This window comes from Lytechinus variegatus, chromosome 13 (genome assembly GCF_018143015.1).
Source record: "Lytechinus variegatus isolate NC3 chromosome 13, Lvar_3.0, whole genome shotgun sequence".
NCBI lineage: Eukaryota > Metazoa > Echinodermata > Echinoidea > Temnopleuroida > Toxopneustidae > Lytechinus > Lytechinus variegatus.
The window spans coordinates 19,264,658-19,291,153 of record NC_054752.1 but is presented as its reverse complement, the minus strand read 5'-3'; the positions used below and the strand labels follow the sequence as shown (position 1 = coordinate 19,291,153).

The following is a 26,496-nucleotide window of genomic DNA, read 5'->3' as shown; positions in this document are numbered from 1 at the left end:
TCAAATGCAGGAATGGGTATCAATGGAGCAGGCTTGATAGAAGGCTGTGCCTTACCAATAATCTGACATGTATGACATGTCTTACAGAAATGCACAACATCTTTGTGCATCTTAGGCCAATAGAAATGCCTCATAATTCTATCTTCTGTCTTCCGAATACCGACATGACCTGCCATAGGTAACTCATGAGCCATTTTCAGAATATCTGTGTGGTAACAAGGAGGAACTACAACCTGGTGAATTATACACCAATCTTCATCAGCTGGTCTCCGGGGAGGTCTCCATTTCCTCATCAAAATGTCATCTTTGACATAAAAGCACTCAGGAACCTTATCAGCCTCAGCCTCAGAACATGCTTTTTGTGACAAGCTTTTTAATTCTGGGTCTGCCTGTTGTGCCTGTACAAGGGAGGATTTACTAAACAAACTATCATTGTTAGCAACAGAGCCTTCAACACTATCCCCATTCAAATCCTTGAAAAAGGTTTCAGCTAACCAGACATCAGTACTCTCCTCTACATCAACAGATTCCGCATCATCCTTTTCAGCTCTACGAGTCTGAGACCTAGTAACAACACAATCCGGGAAAATCCCTGGAAAATCTTCCTGCAACAATTCAGTTTCAGCTACCTCAACAGGCTTTTCCGAAACCACTGGAGATGCAACAACTTTATCTCCAGCCAAGTCGTTACCTAACAAGAAATCAACACCTTTCATGGGTAATTCTGGAACGACACCAACAGTCACAGGACCACTAACTAGGTCACACTTTAAGTCGACCTTATGCAAAGGAACCGACATGAAATTTGGGCCAATACCTTGAACTAAGACGTTGGCATTCTCTGAACTCTCCAGAGGAAGAGCCGAATCACCTGGCACCATCAGGGACTGTGCAGCCCCTGTATCCCTAAGGATCACCACTGACCTACCAGCAGCACCAGTCGAACAAGGGGATACTTCACCATCATGCAAAAAACTTCTAAAAGTTTCATCAACCTGCTTGACTTTATCAGCAAATACCAGAGAAACACTCTCAACATCTTGATTGGGCTCTGATGGAACAAACTCCATCGAGGGAACACTTGTTTGCTTGACAAAACCCATGTCTTTCTTAGTTTTGGTTGGCATTCCAACCAATTTCCAACATGATTCTTTCAAATGTCCCGATTTATGACAATGAGTACAAATTTTGGAACTACGACTCTCAGACCGTTTGGTTGATTCTGTGCCCCCACTAGCCTGATTCTTATTAGCGTCTTTGTCCTTGCTTGCATATTTTCCCTCACTAGGTTTATTGTGGGATTTAAATGACCCTTTACCTTTCTTTTTCCAATAATTCTTGAAAGGAGGCCTATCTCCACTACCTTTATGTGTGACCTCAAATTCATCAGCTACTATGGCTGCTTTACTGACTTCAGTAACTCTATGGTCATCTAAGTGAGATTTAATGCCAAAAGGAAGACTCTTTTTGAATTCTTCTAGGAGGACAACTTCCCTAAGGTGAACAAAATCTTTGTCAACTTTCAGTGATCTGTACCACTTATCGAACATCATTTCTTGTTCCCAAGCAAATTCAACATAAGTCTGGCCTGATTGTCTTTGCATGTTCCTAAATTTATGTCTGTACGCTTCTGGTACCAACTCATATGCATTGAGAATTGTTTCTTTTACTGTAGCATAGTCACATGATTGCGTTTCAGAGAGCGAAGAATAGACTTTTGCAGCCTTTCCAACAAAAACACTTTGGAGGAGAAGAGTCCAGTATTCCTCGGGCCAATTCAGTCTCTTGGCCACTTTTTCAAATGACACAAAATATGTATCAACTCCCTCTTCATCAAATTTTGGCACAAGGCGAATGTTTTTCGCCACATCAAAGACTTGGGGAGATTTATCTTTCGCAGAGTTAGTATTTGCATGAGCTAACTCCATTTCTTTCAACTTTAACTGGTACTCCAATCTCATTCTCTCCTTTTCAATGTTTTCTTTCATTTTCATTTCCATTTCAAATTTTGCAAGTTGAATCTGAGCATCAGAAGTTTCAGACTCCTCTGTAAGCTTCATGTGACTAGCTAACAAGTCAATTATCTCTGCCTTCTTTAAACCTGGGGCTAGAGATACACCCAAATGATCACAAACTGTTATCAAATCATCTTTCTTCAGTGACTTCAAATGATCATATGACAATTCTGTCATTGCAAGAAATTCTTCAACATCAAATGTAGCCATAGTGAATATACACAAATACAAGCACGTAATAACACAGTACAGTATATTCTAGAACTTTCCAAAATGTTTCCAATTCAAATTGGCTTTTGTTTCAAATTGACTTTCGTCTCAAATTTGGATTTCGTTTCAAAATTGCCTTGGCTTGTACAAATTTGGTTTTCGTTTCCCGGACAACTGGTTTTAGTTTCAAATTGGCTTGTACAAATTTGGTTTTTGTTTCAAATTGCCTTGGCTTGTACAAATTTGGTTTCCGTTTCCCGGACAAGCCCCCAAAATTATTTGTTACGATACTGCAACAAATAACAAGTAAATTTGATTTTTAATTTTCTCTTTTTTTATTACAGGAGATAATTATACATAAATAAAACAAATAATGATCTTACATAAATCTCTTGAAGTGTCCGATGTAAAATCCCGACGTGATGATGCTATATCCAAATATTAATCCAAATGATAAATATCCCAGTTGACTGGCGAAAATTCACAATGATGGCGATGATGAAACTGATGTTGAAGTCCGATGAATAATAAGAGTCACTGCAACGAGTTGAAATGTCCGTGAAGACGATGTTGATGATGATTAACAGTCAATTTCAGCAATCCATGGGTTGAAGCGTGTTCATTGAACAGGTTGATGATGTTGATGAGAACTGATAATTTCTCTCTCAAAATAACTGCAAACAGTTCATTGATGCATAAACTGCTCTGATCTGGTGAAGTGATCTCATATGATGTGATGTGATCTCCTGCTCTCATATGATGTGATGGTGTGATCATGTCCTTAAAGAAACTGCAGCTTTATATATACTAAATTTCAATTAAACTAGAAGCTTCTAAAAAATGTCACCACCATAGAAGGTTCTAGCACCTTCTTCCAAAAGAACTTTCTCCTTTCAGGAGCAGTCAAAATCCAGAACACTCTTGAATGACCTCATTGAAATCAAGAGTGTCAATAACATAGCTAAGCCTATTGTTCCTAATCTCTATTCAGAAATAACAATACAACTCCTTGGCCTTTTAAATAGGCAAGGCCTGCATAATAAAAAGACATTCTTGAATGTTCTTTACAATCCTTGGTTAACCTTAAAGGGAAATAACTAATAGATGAATGTAATTGCTTTTACAATTCTTTTACAATTATTCTTATATGTAACAATTCCCTCTATCTTCTCGAATAATATATCCATGGAATGCACATTTACTCCATGCTCTGGATTCCTATCGCATCACATTTTTTTCGCATACATTCGTAATTCCGAAGCTTTGTAATTCCGAAGGTTCGTAATTCTGAAGGTTCGTCAATCCGAAAACGAAATAAGGTTCGTAATTCCGAAGGTTCGTTAATCCGAAAACGAAATAAGGTGCGTAATTCCGAAGGTTCGTTAATCCGAAAACAAAATAAGGTTCGTAATTCCGAAGGTTCGTTAATCCGAAAACGAAATAAGGTTCGTAATTCTGAAGGTTCGTTAATCCGAAAACGAAATAAGGTTCGTTAATCCGAAAACGAAATAAGGTTCGTTAATCCGAAAACGAAATAAGGTTCGTTAATCCGAAAATTAAATAAGGTTCGTATTTCCGAAAATGAAAATAATTCATTTTGGTAACAAAAACGATGTTGTCATTACAAGATTACACGATATTATGCAATGATAGTAATAACGATCGATGATGTGTGTTGGGGCCAAAGCATGTATTTCATTAAGAATTGCACCCTGATCAAGCATAGGCTAATTTCGATTTTATCTGAGCAATTGCTGCCTATAAGCAAATGGTTTAATTAAAGATCCAGGGGATCAAGTGTGTTGGAAGCGTGCGAGCAACCTCTAGATAATAGGATTTGTATTGGAGGGGATGTCATTTTTAATAACAGCTTCTGCTGGTAATAAAAATAAAAATAATACTAATAATGATCCTTGTGAGATGTTGAAAGCGCGAATCGCAAGCTGAAACTAGTAGACATTTCATGTAACAAGACGTGAAGTGAGAATTCGGAGCATTTTTTGTAATCGTGAGAAAGATGTGTATCTTTCTAAAGAATTAATGCGAGGGCGAGTTGTAATTTGTTTATATACTGACCTGGGGCCCGTTGCATGAAACTTTTTACCTGAGAAAACTCAGGTTGTTTTTACAGGAGTTTTTGCCCTGTGCTAAAGTAATTGGCGGAAATCAGACTAACCTCAGTTTTCAGTTTTTACCGGAGTTTTCTCAGGTAAAAAGTTTTATGCAACAGGCTTCAGAAAGTAATCTTTTAAGGACTGCATTTAGTGACTCATGAATAGAATATATATCTCACGAACTAAATAATGAGAGCGCGAACCGCAAGCTAAAAATTTGTGATATTCCAACCTGAAAACTAGACATTTCATACTTCTTTTTTGTAACCAGGAATAGAATGAGTTCCTCAATAAACAATACTTGATGCAAGCGAGAAACGTGAGCCAAATTTTTCCGATTTTCCAACCTGAAAACTGGACATTCTATAGCATTCTTGTAAAAAAATAATAATAGCTGGGAGAATAGTTTTCAGAACTGAAGTGGCTTCCCTGGGTAAATGATATCTTTATCAATATCATCATTCTAGGCCCACATGAAATTTCCAAAAGTTTGAGCACGTGATTTGCTCGCAACATCTCACAAGGATGCCCTTTTCACAGTATTGACCAAAAAGGTGAATTTTACATCTTCAGATTTGACTTTTCCCCCAAACCGCTTGCTCTCTACGCTCGCAGAAATGAAACGTAAATATATAACTTTAGCATGTTTAGTGATCACTTAAAAAATTGTGCTCAATTTAGTTACTACAAAAACACACAACCTCTTTACACAGATGATAATCTAATGGTGAAAATATCTGTTTGCACCAAATTGCCCCTATTGGCCCCCTTTTTTTTACTTTGCCCCCCCCCCCAAAAAAAAAATACGTTCCGCCGCCATTGGCTAAAACACGATCGTCTTCATGGCTAACTGCAAAAAGTTCTTAAAATGTCCCCTTTAGATCAGATCAGAGCTTATATATTTAAAAATTCTGTTCGCGCTTCTTGCTAGCAGTTATTATCTAAATTTAGTTACATAGGCATCTCGCTTTGAAGATCACAAACATATTGCCCATCATATTAACAAAAATATAGCTAGCGCTCGCATTATTTAAAAAGGGTTTATCATGTTATTACATATTTACTTTATTTTATAAGGATAAAGCTAATTATTGACTGTTAGGACTACCCTTTCAAAGAAACAAACAAAAATCAACTTTAAACTGCCGATCAAGGAAAATATGGCTAAAAAAAAATTCCCCCCCTCTATTTGACGAAAGTTGGATCCGCCGGGAGGGAGGCAGGGGGCATCAAAAATGGAATAAAAAACAGGGGAATTAATATTTTCCAAAATGGGAAAGTTCCTTTTTCAAAAATAAATATGCCGTTTTTCATGTTTTTTCGAAATAAAATACTCTTTTTAAAGTATACAAGTTAAGTTAAGTTTTCAGGCTGGAATATTGATAAATTTCAGCTTGCGCTTCGCACTCTCATTCGATTGGTGAAATATGCATCCTAAAGAGGTCACTAAATGCTTTCTTTAACAGGTTCCTTTTCTGGTCAGTATGTTTAAGCTCGCGTTTTGCGCTCGTGTTAATTCTTTAGTTAGATGCACATCTTTTTAATGACAGCAGAAATCTGCTCGGATTTTTAAAACTAATTTTCATTTTTTATTGAAATAACCTAAAGTTTAGCTTGTGATTCACGCTCGCAACACCTCGCAATAATGCCATTTTAAGAATAACTGACCACAAAAAACGTTATACAACTTCACCTTTGAATTTGTTTTACCAAGCCGCTCGCTCATTATACTCTCTCCCGAAAAATAAAGCCTAAATATACATTTTGCCATAATAAGAAGTCACTTCAAAAAAGTTATTCTCTACTTAATCACTATCAAACAGACATTGACTTCAAGCAGATGATAATCTTAAGGTGAAAATATCACCACAGTCCCAATTTTGACGTATGAGTTTCATTTTTGGCTTTACCCCCAACGAAAATTCGTTCGGCCGCCCTTGCCTTCCCATCCTCATATGATAATTGAACGGCAACAGTGTCCCCCGCCCCCTCCCCTTGCCTCTGCTTTCCCGGTTTTCATTTTTCGGATTAACGAACCTTATTTTGTTTTCGGATTAACGAACCTTATTTTGTTTTCGGATTAACGAACCTTATTTCGTTTTCGGATTAACGAACCTTCGGAAAAACGAACCTTATTTCGTTTTCGGATCAACGAACCTTCGGAATAACGAACCTTTTTTCGTTTTCGGATTAACGAACCTTCGGAACAACGAACCTTATTTCGTTTTCGGATTAACGAACCTTCGGAACAACGAACCTTATTTCGTTTTCGGATTATCGAACCTTCGGAATAACGAATCGTCGGAATTACGCCAAAAATGTTCGGATTAACGAACCCTTTTTCGTTTTCGGATTAACGAACATCGAGGTATAGGCAATTTACGTGTTTCGGAATTACGAACCTTCGGAATAAAGAACCTTCGGAATTACGAAGCTTCGGAAATACGAAGTGTAACCCTTTTTTTATATGCAGGTCAAACCAAACCACGATAACATACTCAATCAGAATAAAATCAATTGGGGAAACCTTAGATTTTTTTTTCGAAAATTCATATGAGATTACTGATATGGATAAAACATGCTTCATATACTTTGTACATCGTAAATAACACATATTAGTCTTCATTAGCATGATTATGCCTATGTCACGGCGTTTATCACTCTTTGGTGTTAAACCAAACTGACAAAGTGTGAATTCATCCGTACATCCTTCCCTTTCAAGTCACTCTTTTACATTGTTAGTAAGTGGCAACTTTATTGACCTTCGCTGGATGCCCTTTTGTGATTTTCAAAGGATAGGGGGCCATGCCTCCATCAATTACCACATCCGTATCGTTAGAACAAAATAGAGTGTACGTACGATCCGAGGTATTCTCAATAGCCAGCTGTATACAATTTTTGTTTAGGATTATAGAAATCGATATCAACTTAAAGTCGTGTACTCTCTTCTAGTTTGATCTAGCTTGATCAGTTCATGAAGTTGAATATTATGACAACCATTTTCAAGAGGCAAAATAATGCACCTAAATGAAAGAAGAAAACAAAAATCAATGTGTTATAAACTGAAACCATGATTTTTCTTCTTCCTATATTTTATCAACGGCGCCATTTTTTTAAAAAGAAGTGCACACCTAGTTAGCAGTAATGCATATAGCATTTTCATTTATTTGAAAAGCAGGATAAAAGAGCATTGTAGATTAAATGCCTTGCTCACGGGCATAGGTGCCGCGGCCGGGATCGAACCCGGACTTTTTGAAACCTCACAAGCAATCTTATAAAGTATCAATCGTTTTCGATCTATCGTTGATCATATCAGCGCACGCACGCAGCTCTGCGTGCGTTTTGGGTTGCATTTCGCTGCTCCCATTGTTTCCCTCACTTTTATTGATTACGGTATATACGTGGTTCTGCGAAACTGAAAATCGTTGAAATCAAGCTTCCATCGCGGCAATGCCCACTGTACGCCAATATTGGACTCTCTTCGAAGCATAACTCGTTTTATAATGCTTTATAAACTATAGAAACAAAAGGTAAAAACGTATGACTTTCTGGAATGTGTAGTTTAATTAATGGACATTGTAATTATAACACAGAAAAGGCAGAAACATAGTATGAAATTGTATTTTAAAGCCTGCAAATGGATGCGAGTAATAGCCTTTGGGGAACCGACTATATACGGCTCCCGTACATGAATAGGTTTTAGGGAACCGTATATATCCGGCTCCCGTTGGCAACGGGTTAAGTAGGTCCATATACTTTCTAAGTTATGATGTCATTTCAAAAACTTAACCTCAGGTTAAGATTTGATGTTGACGCCGCCGCCGTCGGAAAAGCGGCGCCTATAGTCTCACTTTGCTTCGCAGGTGAGACGAAAACTAAAATTCATTTCACCAAAAGAAACTGTGCTAACGTTATATAACAGTCTTGTTCTGCCTCATCTTATGTATTGTAATGTTGTATGGGGTAATACCTTTCCGTCACATCTAAATAAGTTATTTATCGTAAAAAAGTGGTAAGAATTATATGTAAAGCTCCATTCAATTATCAAACCAATGAGTTGTTCTTAATTAAAACATCTTAAAGGTAAATGATTTGATAAACATGAGTGTTGCTATTTTATGTTTAATTATAGAATATAGTTCCAGAAAATGTCAAATACATTTTTACAACAAATGCATCTCATCATACTTATCTAACCAACAAGAATAAAAGATATTATCGCTCATTCCTAGCACACACAACCACATCACAACACTCCCTGCGATTCAACGGCCAGAAAATATGGAATAACATATACGAAGACTTTAAATAATGCTTAACAATTACCAGATTTAAAAGAAAACTAAAAGATTTACATATTCATAAGTATAAACAATTTACCTTAAGAGGTGTATCTTTGCAATTTTGAAATTGATTATTGTAAATGTTCTTGACGTTTGTTTAACTGTTTTTATTCTTATAATGCCTTTTGCTTTCTTGTTCGATGTAATCATTTCTCACTGTTATAATTTATAAATATTTTATGCTATGCGTGGGCACCTGGTGATAAGCTCTTAGCTTTTTAAAGGGACCACACCTTATGTATATGTACCAATGCTTGATTTAATTGTGCACATTGTAAATATATATTTTTATTATTTAGGTGAAATGAAATGAAATTGTGGTGCTCATGTTTTATAGATAGTTTAGTGATGGAGTACAGTGACTTAGATACTTAGATGGCTTGAATGATAATGGCTGCATAAACAAAAGGGCACATGGTGCTACATAATAGGGCAATTGCAGTATGTACCCCCCCAGAAAGGTCAAGTTGCTCGGATCCTGCAAAAGTACGAACATTCTGTATTTTAAGCCCCACTCCCCAGCAATTAGAACTACAGGTTGACCAACATTTTGAACTCCAAGATGTCCACTATCACTACGAAAAATGAGGAAAAACAAACTGCAACCAATTATATTGTGGGCACATATTAAGCAAATTACCACCTACGATCTAATCGAGCGAATTGGTCTCCGTTGAAAATCTGTCAAGATAGCCACAATGAAGAATCACTCCCCCAAGAATGCACACACACATTTTCTCCAAATTTACAGGACTTGTGGCACTGAAATGTTGACCAGTACGAGGTATTTCTGGGTGCCACTTTCAAGAAATTCAGGTTTAAAGGGAAAGTTCACCCTGGCAAAAATTTAATCATAAAAATAGCATTGCTGAAGGTTTTAGGAAAATCCATCGAAGATTAAAACAATTATTAGACTCTTATTTTCTTTTATTTGTGACGTCAATAATGAATAATGAGCATTTTTCCATATACCAGGAATTACAGATATCAGAGAAATGTCATTTTCTTAAAAAAATTGAAAATTGATTTTAATGTACCTTCTGTATATCAACAGAAATTACTTCATACCTGCTCCTGAAATGATAAAATTTTCAGTCATCATGAAACATTAAAAAATTGAAATTGAGGCGTTTGATATAAGATATAAAGCAGCTGCTCAAATATGATGTCACAGATCAATATTTGAAAATTCAAATAGCTTTCTTATTCTTCTATGGATTTTTCTCAAACCTTCACCAATATTTTTTCTGGTATTCATATAGCAAACTTTTTAATAGGGTGAACTTTCTCTTTCATAGGTAGAATTAACCGCCCATTCATTCGGTGACCTAACCCAAACCAAAGTGTAACTGAGCAATGACCAGCTCGAGCAAATCTATTCCTCCTGTTGCTACTTTGCAAATTTCAAACTGTGTGCCTCGTGTACATACACATATGTTGTGACCCCACATAAACCCTATCTCGGCCGGTGAGGGGACTCCGACCGCGTCGCTTGCCAAATTTTTACTTTTAAGTATTTTGAGACCAATTTGAGACGCCCGGGTACGCGGTTTTGAAAATGCTCAAAAACATGAATTTTTGTACAAAGACAAAGTAAATTGTGTTTTCAACCAAAGTCATAAATGTATGATTTTCTTTAGTTTTGGTGGTCAAATTGCAATATATTAAGCTGTTTATGATATAAAAAAAAGAGTCCCGACAACATCCATCGAAAAAAAACTTTACAAAACAAAGGGTCCCCAAAATTGCTAAAACAATATAATGCATAAGATATTGATCTTATATTGCATTTTTTCATGTACATTTGCTAAGAATACAAAAAAAGAGTTTTAATAGCAAATATTAGAATATTTGGAGCTTTACTTAGGGAGTCAGAGGAAGAAATATCATTTTGCATTTTAATCACACATGAATTAGCATAATCAACTAATGGCAATTTACATGAAATAAGCTCCTATATAATTTTGTAGATTATGTACAAGAAAAAATGCGTGCTCATTTTTGGCGCAATCCTGTGATAGCCGACCTAGATCTTAAGGGGGTGGAGGCTGCGAGGCACCATCCGGCCAAGTGACCTCCCAGTATCAAATACCCCGGCCAAAATAGGGTTAAAGGCCTGTCACAACGCCTGAATTTTGTGGGAGCGTTCCTGAACGGTAGGAGAAGAAGCCAAACACAGGCGTTGACTTAGCGGTACACCACTGAAGCCGGCGTTGCTTTAGCGTTGGTGTTGATGCGATCATTGATAGAGCGGCGTTTTGTTAGCTCGGCGGGGGTTTAAAGTTGGTTTAGCGCATACAGCTTTTTATTCCGGAGCTGAACGGATCTCCTTGATAGAGATTCTGATAGATTCCTGATAGGTTCCTAGTCCATTTCTCCTCATATGTGCCAAATTCTGAACCCGCCCCGAAACCTCCATACCAACGCCCAACCAAAGTTCATCACCGCAATGGATCGCTTCTTTAACGCCAGACACCAGTCCAGCACTCCCGGTTCCGCCCGTAAAACACTTACAACTGCTTCATCAAAGTTTGTGCTACATTCAATCACTGCCGGGCAAAGCTGGCGAAGCAGTGGTGGTCCAGCATTCAAGATTATTGAATTGTTGGAGCGGTGGTGAACTTTGCCGGAGAATAAAAAAATGGCCCGATCCTCACCGCTTGCAATATTTTGTGAAGCTCAAAACTTTCGGTAGGAAGGACCATCAGCGGTGGCAGATCGGAAAGGACGATGCCTTAACGGGGCCAGGTTCTGTTAATCGGCGGTGAACAGTGACGAGCGGTGATAAATTTTTTAACCGCTCCTGGAACGCTCCAGCAAAGTTCTGCGTTGTGACCAGGCCTTAAATGAACACAATGATCATAAATTATTTTTCGGCATGTATTTATGATTCGCTTAATTCATAAATATTTACCCCACTTTTGTTCCTACTAATAGCCAGGTGTGATGCGCAGCGATTTTTGTTGCCTGATTTGTGGGAATCCATGGTCCCGAAATTTGGACTGATAAAAATAACACAACCCACAAATTTTAGCCGTCATTTTGAATTTTAATATACACACCAGAACAATATTTTTCATCATTACAAGGAACCTTTCATGGTAATTTCAGCCTATCAATTTGAGCTAGCTGGTAAAATATCATACCTGTATATCCAAGGGCACAAATACATGAGAACCTGTCATCTTCCTCCACACAAGATCCTCCATTAAGGCAAGGACCAGAGTCGCACCGCAGAATGCGATCGGCACACAAACGCCCTCTATAACCTTCCTTACATAAGCATGTGTATGACTTGATTCCATCAACACAGGATGCACCCTGTTGGCATGGGAGGCTTGCACATTCATCAATATCTGTGAGAAAAATGAAAATTGGGTGTTTGAAAATATGAATATTCCTTAATTGATAGAAAAATGTACCACCTCCAAAACTGTTATGAAGGAAATAAATTAATAATCAGTAATATTGTTCAGGCTAATGGCGAGATGGCCATTGATCTAGGCTCCGATTAAGGTAATGAATACACGTTTATCAAATTTAGAATGTGATGGCTGACCTTGAGTGTTACCATTTTTTAGGTATATATAACCAATATGATATACCATGCGTTCAAAAAAAAGAAACCGCAATTAAGTGTAATTTGTTGATATCATGATCATGAATTTGCTTCGTGAGATGTACAAATCTATGACAAAATATGCTTCTCTTCTTTCATTTGAAATCCATTTCAATGTCCATAATGCACTCATCACTGAGTTAGTACAATGGAAAGTGGTGCTGGTAAATTTTCATTTGCACAAGCAAATTAGGATTGTAAGGTTTTCTTTCAATTTCACTGCTATCTATTCGGAAAAGAAAGTTCATAACTTACATATCAATTTTTCATATGAGACCTTGTGCGTTAAATATGATCGATGCATGGTTGAGAACAAGGTGCGTAAAAACAAGATTGATGAGCACATTTTAAAAATGCACGTCGACATAGATGACTGATACGAGATGACGTCATTTTTGGCGGTTCAATATGCCTCAGGTCCTCACACTCGTCCACTATCAGAATCGATGGTACGCCGGATCTTCCGGGTCGGGCAGCGTGTCATGACTCACTGGTTATCGCGCTTTTTCACGTGGACGTAAGTACACGTACGTAAAGTATTCACAACTGTAGTGAACAAGGGCAGACGACGACATTGACTCGAACGATCAGACAACTGCTACGTCGTTCTCGTTCACTGCTCCTAAAAGTCTCTAGCTAGTGACGAATCATTAGAAAACAAGCATTCCATCAAAGCGGTAGACAATTGGCTACTGGTGAATGCGCGTGTGATTTTGTGGTTGGTTTGTATGTTATATTTGATTTTTATTCTGTCAACGTGTAAAAAATAACTTGAAATCATTAAACGAGGCAGGGATAGCAGAATGTTGGAGGGGGGACCCACTTAAGAAAACAGCCTTTTTCTTTGAAGTTGGTCAACTTTTTTCGACCATGCATCATTCATTTTTACGCATAAGGTCTCATATGGAATTCATTCATTTTATGAATAGATAGCAGTAAAAGGCAGAGAAATTCACTCAAAATCGTCATTTGCTCGTGCAAATAAAAAAATGTTAGCACGATTTTCCATTGTTCTAACTCGGTCATGCGTGCATTATGAACATTGAATGGGTCTCAAATGAAAGAAGAGAATCATTTCTTTCCACTCATGTATATTTCATGAAGCAAACCTATGATCATGATAGTAAAACAATCAAGTGAATCAGTTTCCTTTTTTTGCAGGACGCACTGTATAGATCACGAGGCAGCAGTCTGTACAAGTAAAAAAAAAACACATGAAACAAATTGTAACGCATACTAACAATGTATTACATTTTGGACCAGGAAAAGAATGATTTTAAGCAATCTGGAGCTTTCTGGCCATAGTATTAAAAATATGTGCTAATAGTCATTAGTTCTTCAGATAAACTAGCACATCAATGATGTGGAGCTCATCCGGCATCTCGCAACACAATTTAACACAATTTTAATTTCAGCCCAGTTGACACTGTAGTGAATTATATTGGTGACATAAATTGAGGATATAGAATTGAAATTGATGAAGAAATGACATAGAAGCATTTTTTGTGATCTATGAATAAATTTCATATGAATTAAGTATTAATTATTATCTAGTCAAAGCTTCTTAACTCTGTGTAGAACCTTGGTGAACCTAATGTAGCTCTCAGATGGAACAAAAATAACCAAAATCAATCAACAAATAAGTAAGCAATTTTTGTGAGTTTTGAAAATATATGAATAAATAGCAGATTCAATGAGTTTCAAAATTCTATGTTTAAATTTTGTATCACCACCTCGAGCTATCATATGAAGCAAACAAAACTGAAATTGATCAACAAATGAAGAAGAAAAAAACATTTTTGTGATTTATGAATAAATTTTTCATAAATTAGAATAAATAATTTTCCAGACAAAATTTCAAAATTTTGTGTACAAGTTTGGTGAACCTCATGCAGCTCTACCAGATGGAAGAAAAAAAATCAAAATCTGTCAACAAATAAAGAAGAGGAATTTTCTGTGATTTATGAATACATTTCGCATAAATTAGCATAAATGATTTTCTACTGAAAATTTTCAAAATTCTGTGTAGAAGTTTGGTGGGCCTAATGAAGTTCTCGTGGATGGAAGAAAAAATATCAAAATCTGTTTACAAATAAAGAAGAAGAGGCATTTCCTGTGATTTCTGAATAAATTTTGCATAAATAAGCATAAGTAATTTTCTACTGAAAATTTCAAAAATCTGTGTAGAAGTTTGGTGACCTCATAAAGTTCTACAAGATGGAGAAGAAAAAAAGTAAAAATCGGTCAACAATTGAAGAATAAAAAGCATTTTATGTGAAATTTTAAAAATATGAATACATTAATTTTGAATAAAACTAGCATAAAATTGTTTAGTCAAATTTCAAAATTCTGGGTACAAGATTGGTGAACCTCATGAAGCTCTACCAGATGGAAGATAAAAAAATCAAAAAATCGGTCAACAAATAAAGAAAAAGAAGCATTTTATATGAATTTTTAAAAATATGCATAAATTATTTCGCATAAATAAGCATAAAAATTGTTCGGTCAAAATTTCAAAAATTCTGTGTACACGATTGATGAACTCATAAGCTCTACCAGATGGAAGCAAAAAATTAAAAATCCGTCAAAAAATAAAGAAGAAGCAATTTATGTGAATTTTAAAAAATATGCATATATTAATTTCGCATAAATAAGCATAAAAATTGTTCTGGTCAAAATTCTGTGTAGAAGTTTGGTGAACCTTATGAAGTTCTACCAGATGGAAGCAAAAAATCAAAATCGGTCAACAAATAAAGAAGTAGCATTTTTTGTGAAATTTGAAAAATGAGCATAAATTAGCATATTTAATGAATTTCAAAATTCTGTGTAGAAGTTTTGAATGCCCCACCTAGTGCTATCATATAAAGCAAACAGAATTGAAATCGGACTTGAAATGGCGAAGTAGTAGCATTTTGAAATTGTGGACGGACGACAGACGACGGACAACGGACGCCACACCATGGCATAAGCTCATCTAGCCCTTCGGGCCGGATGAGCTAAAAACAAAATCGTCATGCACTACTCCTATAGGCATGTTAGGCAAAGTTCAAGAAATAACCTAATCCACAATAGGTAATCAACAGATTCCTTGATTAGCAGTGTATGGGTTACAATGTTGAGGGGCAGACAAGGCGTATGGGGCAAAATCTATATCAAAAATATGAACGAGCAAAAACTTTGACCTTTCTACTACAAAAAATCGCTTTGTGTTGGATTTTGCGATATATTCAGAAAGTTTTACAACCTTCCTTTATATTAGATTGTACATCTCCCTTTTTTTCTTTTGCGATTTTTAAAATAAATTTTTATTGTATTATATTCATTGATTTATGTACGCCAGTTATTTAGGCACAGTTCTTACCAACACACAAAGATGCATTAGTTGAACCCGTCTGCAGTGTTGTAGTCTCGCCTGGACACTCGTGGCATTGACTTCGTCGTGTTCCACTTTGGTAAGTACCAATAGGACACAACGTGCAAGGAACAAATCCTGATGGGGAGTACTCTCCTGCTTCACAAATCTCTAAATGATACAAATAAAAAAAGTGTTACAGGAACAAATCAAAGTACTCCCCCAAATTCATAGAAAGCTTGACAAAACTTGTGGTTCCGCATACTTACAATCGCCTTGCTTTAACAATAACTATTGAAGGGGCAAGTTTTCTGAACGGTCTTCCCCATGATAATGGTAGCTCTTCAGTAATTTCAAAGTAAATTGATATCGATGTCGATTAATTCCTACAATTTTCCTGTGATTACACACTAACTAATACACAATTTGTTACTCTGGCTGAGTAATAGTTGCAAAATATAGTTTGTGTACACTCTTCAAACGCCGACAACTGTAACGTGGGGCCCGTTTCTCAACACCGTCATAAGTCTAACTTCTTGACTAAATCGGAGATAGTAAGCTACTTGTCCGCTAACCGTTTCACGAAGCCCTCTTTACCAAGATCGGGTACAACAACCTCACTAAATATTTATGACACCTCCGAACCTGTCATAACTTCTTTCTTGATGACGTAGTGGCATCACGTGGGGAGACTATGACATGCAAAAGTGCCGAGAAATTTGAAAATTATAATCTTACCTAATCAACCATAGAGGTTGAAATTACATCCCAAAACAAGTGGGATAATGCATTCAATGATCATTGTAATACAAATTAACTATGAAAACTGTTGGTAATACGCCAGAAAACTATTCATTTTGAAATAGTAAAATAATTTAATCGATAAAAATTCTACCACGTCAGGCCATCCATAACTGGACTTGTATTTGTCGTTTTCAGACCCTATTGACATTTGGAAAAATTCTAATCTCTAATTTATGCATAGAATTTGTCAAATCGTAAGATCGATATCAAAGATTTATAAAATAAAATGTTAAACTATATTTCGATGATGTTTGGAATCGTAAAACATTGAATAATTATCATAATTTTACAAACGATTATGGTTTACTCTTGTAAACTATTAAAATTGGATATCCCGGGGGTACCCATCTCAACGTCCACATGTGATTTTTTTAGTCATGAAATAAATTATTCATAATTCAATTTTTCAGCAATTAAATACCCCAGTCTTCATGGTCTAAGTATATATGATGCATAACTAACTCACCTGTGCTATTATTTTTAAAAGATGTAATTCCCAATTCATCGCAATATTTGCAATTTTGTCATAATTTTTCTTTTTGAAAATTATGCTATTTTGAGACTAAGGCTACGTCTCGTCTGCTCTTTTTACCGAAGGTATCGATATCAAGGTATTTTAGTTAGGAAGCCTTTTGTGAAACAGGTTTAGTAAGATTGGAACTAACTCCGTGGTTTGTGGATAAAGATATGACTAACTTGTCCAGGTGTTGAGAAACGGGCCGGGCGTCTGTAACATGTCATTTCTTATGTAAACAAATTTATTTCACTGTCCTCTCCTACATAAGACTTCACATTTTAGGGATCCTACTGACTGTACAATAATTTTTTTTTTTAAATACAGGTTCCCTCATGTTTCAACATATTTCAAATTTTCTTTGATTTCAAAACACTGTATCATTTAATTCTGATGAATGATGCCATGTCTGATTCATATACACCTATCATGTTGAATAACATATTGTTTTTGTATCATGTTTCATTGGGAAATATGCAAAATTAAGTCAAATTCAAATTAAAAACTCAGGCCCACTTGCATTCCAACAACTATTTCAACTAAATGTGACGAATTATATCTTTGCGATTTAGGACATACAGTCTCCTAAAAGATGTCTTACCTTTAAAATAGGGTATATAGTATATATATATATAACCGGATTTACAGGATGTTGTTTCCCAATGATGTTTCTGTACAATATCCCTTTGCGTGCGACGGGCTTCCACAGAAGCCCAGCGAGTCATTCACTTACATGTAGCTACGACGGGCTTCTACAGAAGCCGAGATTTGTTTGGTTTAATTCGATTTAGTTTTTCAGCTTTTTCGTAATTGTTATGTACTAAAAGGCCTCTGCCTTTATTTCCTTTATAAACGTATTTCGATAATCAAATGAAAAATCTCCCAAATAGGAAATCATTTCAACTTTACCCAAATTTTTGTTGGAGTCAGACGGAGAGGATAAATTTTGTAACATGCACGGTACGCGCGCGCACACTAGGCCTGATCACGTGATTTGATCCATATCGTTGTTCTGAAAGATAATCTAAAATCTTTTCTGCAAGATCGTCACGTAATAAGCTACGCGCTTATTCACCATTTTCGTCTTATTTATTTCATCAAGGAGATATCACTAGATAGAATGATATCTCCTCTGTTTCATCGATCGGTTGTATTTTCAGAAAAACAAAAAGCTTGTAATGTCTTAGTACTTTGAGCTGATCTCGGTGCACTTTTGAACTTTTTCCCTCCCCATCATCCCTCTTCTCATTATTTTTGTGTACTATTCTTACAAAAAGAGAGAAAAGAAAGCAGTTTAGCCCACCATTCATCTTACGCTCTTTTCAAAAGGGAAACGTCCATGTAGTTCATGATATCGGCACTACCCAAACAAAATAATGTCTGGGTGGCCACTCAAACAAATTCCTTCTGAAAAGAGCATGATACAGATGGTCAACGCCCCGAACAAAAGGGAGATTAGTCTTTATTGGCAGGGTCACCTATTTAATGTTTTTTGTACTTAGCAAGACAAAGAGTTTTTATGAACACTTTTTTTTTCGACCAACATACCGTATCTAAACAAAAAAGAAGAAAAAAATGTATCAATTACCGACACGCTTCTGACATCGGTCAGTGAATCATATTGCATAAAGGCGCTTCCCCTGGGTGATGATGCATATAAGGATGAAAGAAGAATCATTTAGGAAATTAAAGAAAAATAAATGTTCATATGTCACAGAGAAAAAGAGAGAATGAGAGACAGAGATAAAAGGGTTAAAGACAAGTGCGCTTTTGCTAAAATTCCATGCCTATCTACTTAAACGAATAACAACATGACATTATTTTTTTGTTAGATTACTTTGAAAAAAATCCAAAAATGTTTGTCGCAACTCAGTCCTCAGACCCTTGTCAAACTGATGAAGTTTTATTATTATTCTTGTTTAACCTAACCCCCCCATATTTTATTGTTCGGAATAGACATAAAATGCAAGATCGCATGATCGTGGGTCCGGCAACCGCTGTGGAGCGCCACATCGACGAGGCTCTATCCCTTTAAACGTTGAGCTTCTTCTGGTGTGACACAGCCGGGGTTTGAATTTCTGACCTCCCGCTTGTGAGACAGACGCTCTACTATCTGAGCCAACACACCGGTGTAGCATCAACATCAACATTTCAACACTGTGCAACCCTTACTTACAAGTAACGGGGGGGGGGGGGGGGGGTTCTTGCGCTGCGTCGCTTGATGACTTTTCATTTTCATGTATTACGCATCTTTTGAGACCAAATTTGTGACGTCCAGTATACGGTTAAAAATTACGCAAAATTTTGTAAGTGCATGTCGGACAAAAGAAATGCACGAAAACCGTGACTCCGTGCTGAAAGTCAATGACTATTTTTTCGCCTGTGTTGATTTAAATGAATATCTTTCATGTTATTTATGATCGCAAAAAGGTCCCTGACAAAGTTCATTGAAAAAACAAAAGAAAACAAAATTTCGAAGAAACAGAAATATATGAGAATAAAAAACCCCATATAAAATACATAGGAAATATTTTGGCGATTATTTAAAAGATTTGTTAGAAATTTAATAATTGATATTTTCAACAAAAAAAATAGTATTCTACAGTATTCTACTACCTACTAAATGCAATCCCCTCCAAAGATATTTCCAGCAAATTTCATGAGCTTTATTAATTAATATAGTTAATAATTAATTGATTTAAAAACATAAAAACATCTGATTTGTTAAAAATGTTATCAGTCTCAACACGTGTGCAATTTTTTTGCAGCGATCGGGCAATCAGCGGCTAAGATCTGAAGGGAGAGGGTCATTGACCCCTTCTCAAGTATATCCGGGGGCTCGTAACACAAAGCGTAGCAATGATCGTAGAACATTTTTCTACAATTGATTCCATCGACTACAATGTACAATCAATCGTGACAATCAAGCGTACGATCAATTGGTAACCTTTGTGTTTGTGGTTTGAAATAGCCCAGTTTAAAGGGATGCTCCGGCTGAGAATATTCATATCTAAATATAATAACATTTACAGAGCAAAATGCTGAAAATTTCATCAAAATCGGACAAAAATAAATAAGATATTGAATTTCAAAGTTCAGCAATATTTTGTGAAAGGAGTTAAATGCACATTGTAATGAATATTCATGAGGTGGGCAGATGATGTGACATCCCCACATTCCTTTTTCTTATGTTATTACATGAATTCCTAATTGTTTCATGTTTTCATACATGTCTAAATGATGTGTGTCCATTATGATGAACTAAGTTGCAGCAAAAAACAGCTAATGCACTTGATCTTTGAATAAACATAATTTCATATAATAAAATACAAAAGAACATGTGGGATTATGACATCATCCGCCCACCTACTGAATATTTATAAAGACATGCATAGAACTGGTTCACCAGAATAATGCAAATCCATAGAGTTAAATACGTACTAAACTAGAGCGCGCGCTCCCCATAGTGCGCGTACAAATGAAAGGTCCCTAATTGAAGATGGGCTCGCACGCGCGGATCAGGGCAACTAACCCGGAAGTCGCGTAAGCTACAACGTGTAAAGGCATTGGGACCGTCGAGGGTCTAGAGCAGGCTCTATGACTTAGAAGAGTAAAACTCCAATAAAATATAGTTTGAAATGACAGTAATTGTGGAAAAAAAACAAAGCAAATAAAAAAGAGCAATATTTACAGTTTATGGATGAAAATAAAAGCAATAATTTCTACTGCGAATAGCTGAAGCACTGAAGTCTCGTACGCTCTAAATATTTTCTCCCATCTCCATCCACTTTTTTTCTCTTGTTCTGTCGTTTTATTTTATGCTCTCTGACTGTATCTCTCTCTCTCTCTCTCTCATTCCCCATATCAAAACGATTTTTTAAATCAATTATTCTGTCAATGTATAAGCCTAGATTTATATGCATTGTAAAATATATCTACACAAAACATCCAAATAATTCCATGTCAGTACAACATGAATCGCTCTAGAGACCCAACTCACCAATCAAATGTTCCAGTTGATTTTCAGTAGCATCACAAAGAGGGCATTTCCCCGCGTTTTTTTTTAATTGAACAAAAAATATATAGCAAATGCGCCCACGGCCGTACATGGGGGATATTCTTATTTCCTTTTAACTAACATTTTGTTTAAATGAAAGTCCCCAAAATTCACCAAAAGTGTGCAAGAAGTCCTCCAATTTCACTCCTGAAAATGAGAAAGCACCCTAATGACAAGCTCGTTTGATTTCTTCCCTCTCTTTCAAGTTTGTTTGAAAAATGTGTCTTGGCCCCCAGAAAAACTCCGCATACGGCCATGAATGCGCCTCTGCTCCCGCCCCCCCCCCCATATTGCCAAAATCATGTTGCTGCCACTAATGATACTTCAAACAAGGTCCCCCCTCCCCCCGAAAATGTTCATGAACAATATACCCATAATTATACTGTATTTGTCAAATTTTCAAGTTACAGAATTTGACAAATACAGTTTATTTGTAGAGTACAGGAGAAAAAATAGATAAAAGGAGTAATTTTGAGCAAAACCTCATTGTTTCAGTCAAGATCATTTTATTTTATTTTCACCTTTTCACTCCTCTTTTCTTCACATAAATAGCTCTCTTAAATTCTCATCTTCCTCCAATCCAATGTCTAATTCCACCACCTCCACCAATAAAAAACAAACACACAAACAAAATTGTTCACCTCTTTCATTCATTGGAGATCAAAAATAAAAGGGGTATGCATGTCAGTTTCTATTGAACAGAATCGATTATTAAATGTCATTTAATTTCCATTAACACCTTTCTGTTTACTTGAAAAAAGGAAAGAAAATTTGTTGCACAGGAATCAGTAACTGAATTGTGTAATACTACTACAGCATTAGAATACATGGTATTTATCATCAGCATCATCATCAAACTTGATAGGCTGGCGGCGGACGATTCAAATGTAGTTATTATACAGAAAAATAAAGGAGCAAGAAGACCAAGAAAAAAAAGAATGAGGGAAGAATAATCTGAAAATAAAGGAAGAGAGATAAATACCCATATTCAGAGCACAAACAATGGAGCCTTATGATGGGAGTGAAGGTCTTGTATAATAGCTCCATAACTAGGATATGTTGCTTGTCCTATCTCCTTCCTCCTTTTTATTTATTTTTATTTTACTTATTTTTTTTTTGGGGGGGCCTTTGTTGTTATATAAAACCTCATAACAATGCATGTATTTCAGTACAAAAATTATTCTGTAATAAAGTTATCTTCTATAAAAAGCAGCAGTATTTTCAATATTCAATTATATATATTATATTTCTATTATATATATTATTACAATATATATTATATTTCTATTATATATATTACTATTATACATATTATATATATATCATATACATGTATTATCTTATATACACATTATATTTCATTAATATAGAAATGTGCATGCATATCGGAATATGCAAGTAGACCATATCAGAAAGTCCAAGAAGGCATAGATGTCCCTTGGCTTTCGGTGTTGGAAAAAAACTTTTCTCCCTTGAGGGATGTGACCTTTCTGACAGAAAGTCTTTATTTACTTTAAAAAAGTTGGCATATTGTTAACATGGGTGAAATCTACACATTTTCAAAATCATTTTTTCAGTTGGTTTATCTGAAAATATTTTTGTATGTTATAAAATGATGCCTCTACTCAACTCCTTTCATATCATAAAAATGTATTTTCAGAAAAAAACCAATAGCTCAGCAAAAATATGTAAATGTTATTTAAAACTGTTGTAGGTTATGTCTCCTGTCCAATTTGCCCCCAATTTACAGTACATACATATTCAAAAGGGCAATCTAACCATTTAGGAAATGCATTGTATACATCCAAAAGAATATCATACAAGTGATATACACTTTGCTCCCATATTGTCGATGCGAATACTTTTGAATTATAGTCGTTTAATTCATATTTTCAATCATTTATCCATTCATTCATTTAATTCATTATTTTTAGGGGATGCACATACATGTATATCAAAATGGTAGTACATGACTACATGTACAAAACAAGCCCCTATGGCAATTGTTCTGAAGTGTTAACCTTGTAACTGGATTCATGACTCAATCCTGGAACAATAAAGCAAGTACATATATCTAACTCTCGCCCTATGCCTATACAAATCGAACATAAATTGCAAGGTTGGCTTTTACAGTTCAAGTTTGAGTGATATACAAACATGTTTAGAAAAGCTATAATTGTCAGGTTGAATCTTTGACTGCGCAAAGTTGAATGACATGTATGCTTCCGCCACTGCCAGAGCGGAAATGTACTGCCTAGTTTTCTGTTTCCATATACAACATCACATATCTGATTTTGTTTTTGTGACTCCAAAATATAGTTGTGTTTCCCATAAACATACATAAACCAAGTCTGAAGTTAATCCTTTTAACTTTAATCAGATCCTCCTCATTCCTATATGCATACATGATCAAAGTTTAAAACTGATCTGTCAAATAGACAGAAGGATAAATGGAGGACCCCAAAACAATTTACATTTTTTTGAAAAAATTCTGGTATGGAAAATGACAATAAATGTAATTCAAGCCTAAAATCATGTACAGGGTATACAGTGGAAACTCAATATTTAAAGTGATATAACAATATCCCTGATATTATGTGATTTTGCATATCAGACATTCTTCTGTTTTTTTTTAATCCCAACAGTTAGCCTATAATCTAGGATAGGGCTGCAGATATTGTCCTTTGGTGTCAACCGCAAACATAATACATCTGATATGTATACATGTAAGACTACAAACGATGATCTGATCGCAGTCCACCATTTCACAGCCTATACACTCTGGTCTTGCAATAGTGGTTGTTTTTAATTATGGACAACACTGATTTTTCATACGAAACCTCGCCCCCAATCCATTGTCAATAATTAATTTTAAAAAATCAAAATGCAAGATCAGATGGTACGAACTGGGCTGCTTTGCAGCTCTCCGTTTGTAGTCTTGTCACATCAGACACATTGCTTACCATTACGATTGACATCAAAAAACAAGGAGCTGCCCCAGCCTAGAATATAAGTTATAGTGAGTTTCCGCAAACTTACTGACCTAGGAACAAAATTGTCTTAGTTAATTTATGTCTTCTTGATGGCTGATTGTTATTAACATAACGACGAGTGAACAGCCTGCCGTGATGATGGGTAATAGTCTTAATGTACAACGAACTGATATGCTTAATGAGCTGCACACAATGGTCATCTTCATCTTCTAAATATTGATCATAAAAATGTTGCTCCAAGTCCCTAAACACCTTATGCCTTACTGATTCGATTACATTTTGTTGAACGCCGTGTAGGATATCTTTAGACACTTTCATTGGGTTGGAGTTGGCGCACAATGTGTTTCTGTAAGGCAAAGGAAAAAAACAGTTTTGTTAATTAAACATTTGCAGAAATAGTTACAGAAGTATTTCTATGAAATATTTTATCATTTACATGCTGTTCGATACTTGAGAATTCAACATCAATACAATGGTTAATTTTGCAAAATAACTGCAAAATCTTTAGGAGTTAAATGAGATTATAGATCACATCAATTATGTGTGGTAAACATAATTTGAAGATATGAAACAACAATGAAACAACAATGAAACAAACATACAAGTCAGGACTTGAACATGTCCTTAAAAACTGATCACATAATGAAATCATCTTACCTGACAATTTTTTCCTGGTAAAGAGAGAAAAATGTGAACGCATAAACAAACTGTAGGAACAAGAAAAATGAACAATAAAACTGTTAAAGACGTAGGGAAATAAAATTTCTTCATAGCTGATATTATGAGTTTCTTTTATAACTTATCATACGTAAAAAAGTAATAAACATCAGAGACATAAAATACATGTATAGTGATAAATTTGAAGTAAATATTGACAAGCTTGTGAAAGAAAAAGGCAAAAGTGCATTCCTGTACATACATGTATTTTGCCCATTTTTTTTAAATGGCTGGCTATTCTTGTAGCATTTGCAAAGTATGTTTGCAGAAACTGAATAGTTCTGGCACTAATAAAATGAACAATAGAAATAATAATAATAATAATAGTAGTAATTGTAATAATAATAATTGTAATTATAGTAATAATTATAATTATAGTAATAATTATTAAAAGAATAATTAATCATTATTATCATAATTAAAGATAATAATAATAATAATAATAAAACTACACATAATGAATGTAACAATCAACACCATCAGCAATAAAAAAATGGAAACACTATTGATGGCAATATGTCCATGTAATAAAGGCTCAAATGCAGCAAAGGGAATTTTTAATTGAAATCTTGTTTTACAAAAGAAGAAAAATCATAACATAAATGTTGACTGGTGAACAGAACATGTGCATGTCATATTTTATAACAAATTAACTTCAATATAGAAAACATTCAAACTAAAATTAGTATTAGCTAAAACTTTGCAAAAATTCAGGAAATTTAAAAACAAAACAACAAGTTAGTGAATTTGTTTACCTCAGAATTTTATCTGTACACTTGATGATTTCATATACATCTGTCCTTGGCTTGACTAAGCCCCCTCTGTCTTTCCTCTCAGTGAAGGAGCCAATACCAGTCAGATGCAAAGAATTGGGGGGCATTTCAATGGAGTGCAAGGGAACACTGGGTGCACTTGCAGCTTCTGATGACATGACGCGAAACATATCCAGACATGTAGTGAAGGACATGATCATGGTACTCTGATGGTGTGGAGAGTAACTCAGCAAATTTTTGCAAATGTTCATCAAGATGAATTGAAGAAGACGATGGTGAATGGTGGAAGACAGTGTTTAGTGGTTCATCTATGACAGAATTACCCTTCTTGGATGGCATAACATCATTCTTCAAAAGGATGGCTCTAAGGGACCATTTGAACTGCAGGCAATTTGGATTGTTATTCCACCCATTGCGTCGTCTAATTCTACTGAAGAACATCTCCAAGTGGTCCTGAGACATTTTGAATGTGAGCACATATTTGAAGGGTTTCTCACAAGTTAACAGATCTTCACAGATATGTAGAACAGAACTAATAGTGATCATGAGACCAACCCAGGCAGTTTTTCTGCGACCAAAGCAAATCTTTGCACCAGACGGATCCTTCAAAGATGCTATATACTCCTTCATTTGAAGCATCCATCGTCTCCTCTCATCGAAGTTGTTAAGCGTCATTGGACTCTTAAATCCTTTACCTGCTGTCGACTTCGAATTAAGGTAGTCGAATAGACGATCTATTCTGCGGATGAACGCAGTTGTTGCTTGACTTCCTGCAAAATCTGGTAACTTTAAGTCTTCTCTACAGAAGTCAATAGCATCAGCTACAGAAGAACTCAGAGTTTGGACTGCTGTTTTTACATTCATTTTGTGTTGTTGCCACTGGATATGTTTACACGTAAGTTTATTTGCTAGGTTGAGATTGTCCTTTTCCTGCAACTTCTGTAACTTGGTGATATACTCCCATGAAATCCTGTCACCACCTTGA

At 35.6% G+C, this 26,496-nt stretch overlaps 1 long non-coding RNA gene across 1 annotated transcript; it reads right to left on the bottom strand.

The window, feature by feature from the left end:
• Positions 1-22,955: 22,955 nt before the first annotated feature.
• LOC121426540 lies at positions 22,956-25,607 on the bottom strand. Its single transcript, XR_005971610.1, has 3 exons — positions 25,494-25,607; positions 24,679-24,728; positions 22,956-24,367 (listed from the first exon to the last, which is right to left on the bottom strand). It is a non-coding gene; the product is annotated as an uncharacterized LOC121426540 (long non-coding RNA).
• Between the last annotated feature and the right edge of the window lie 889 nt (positions 25,608-26,496).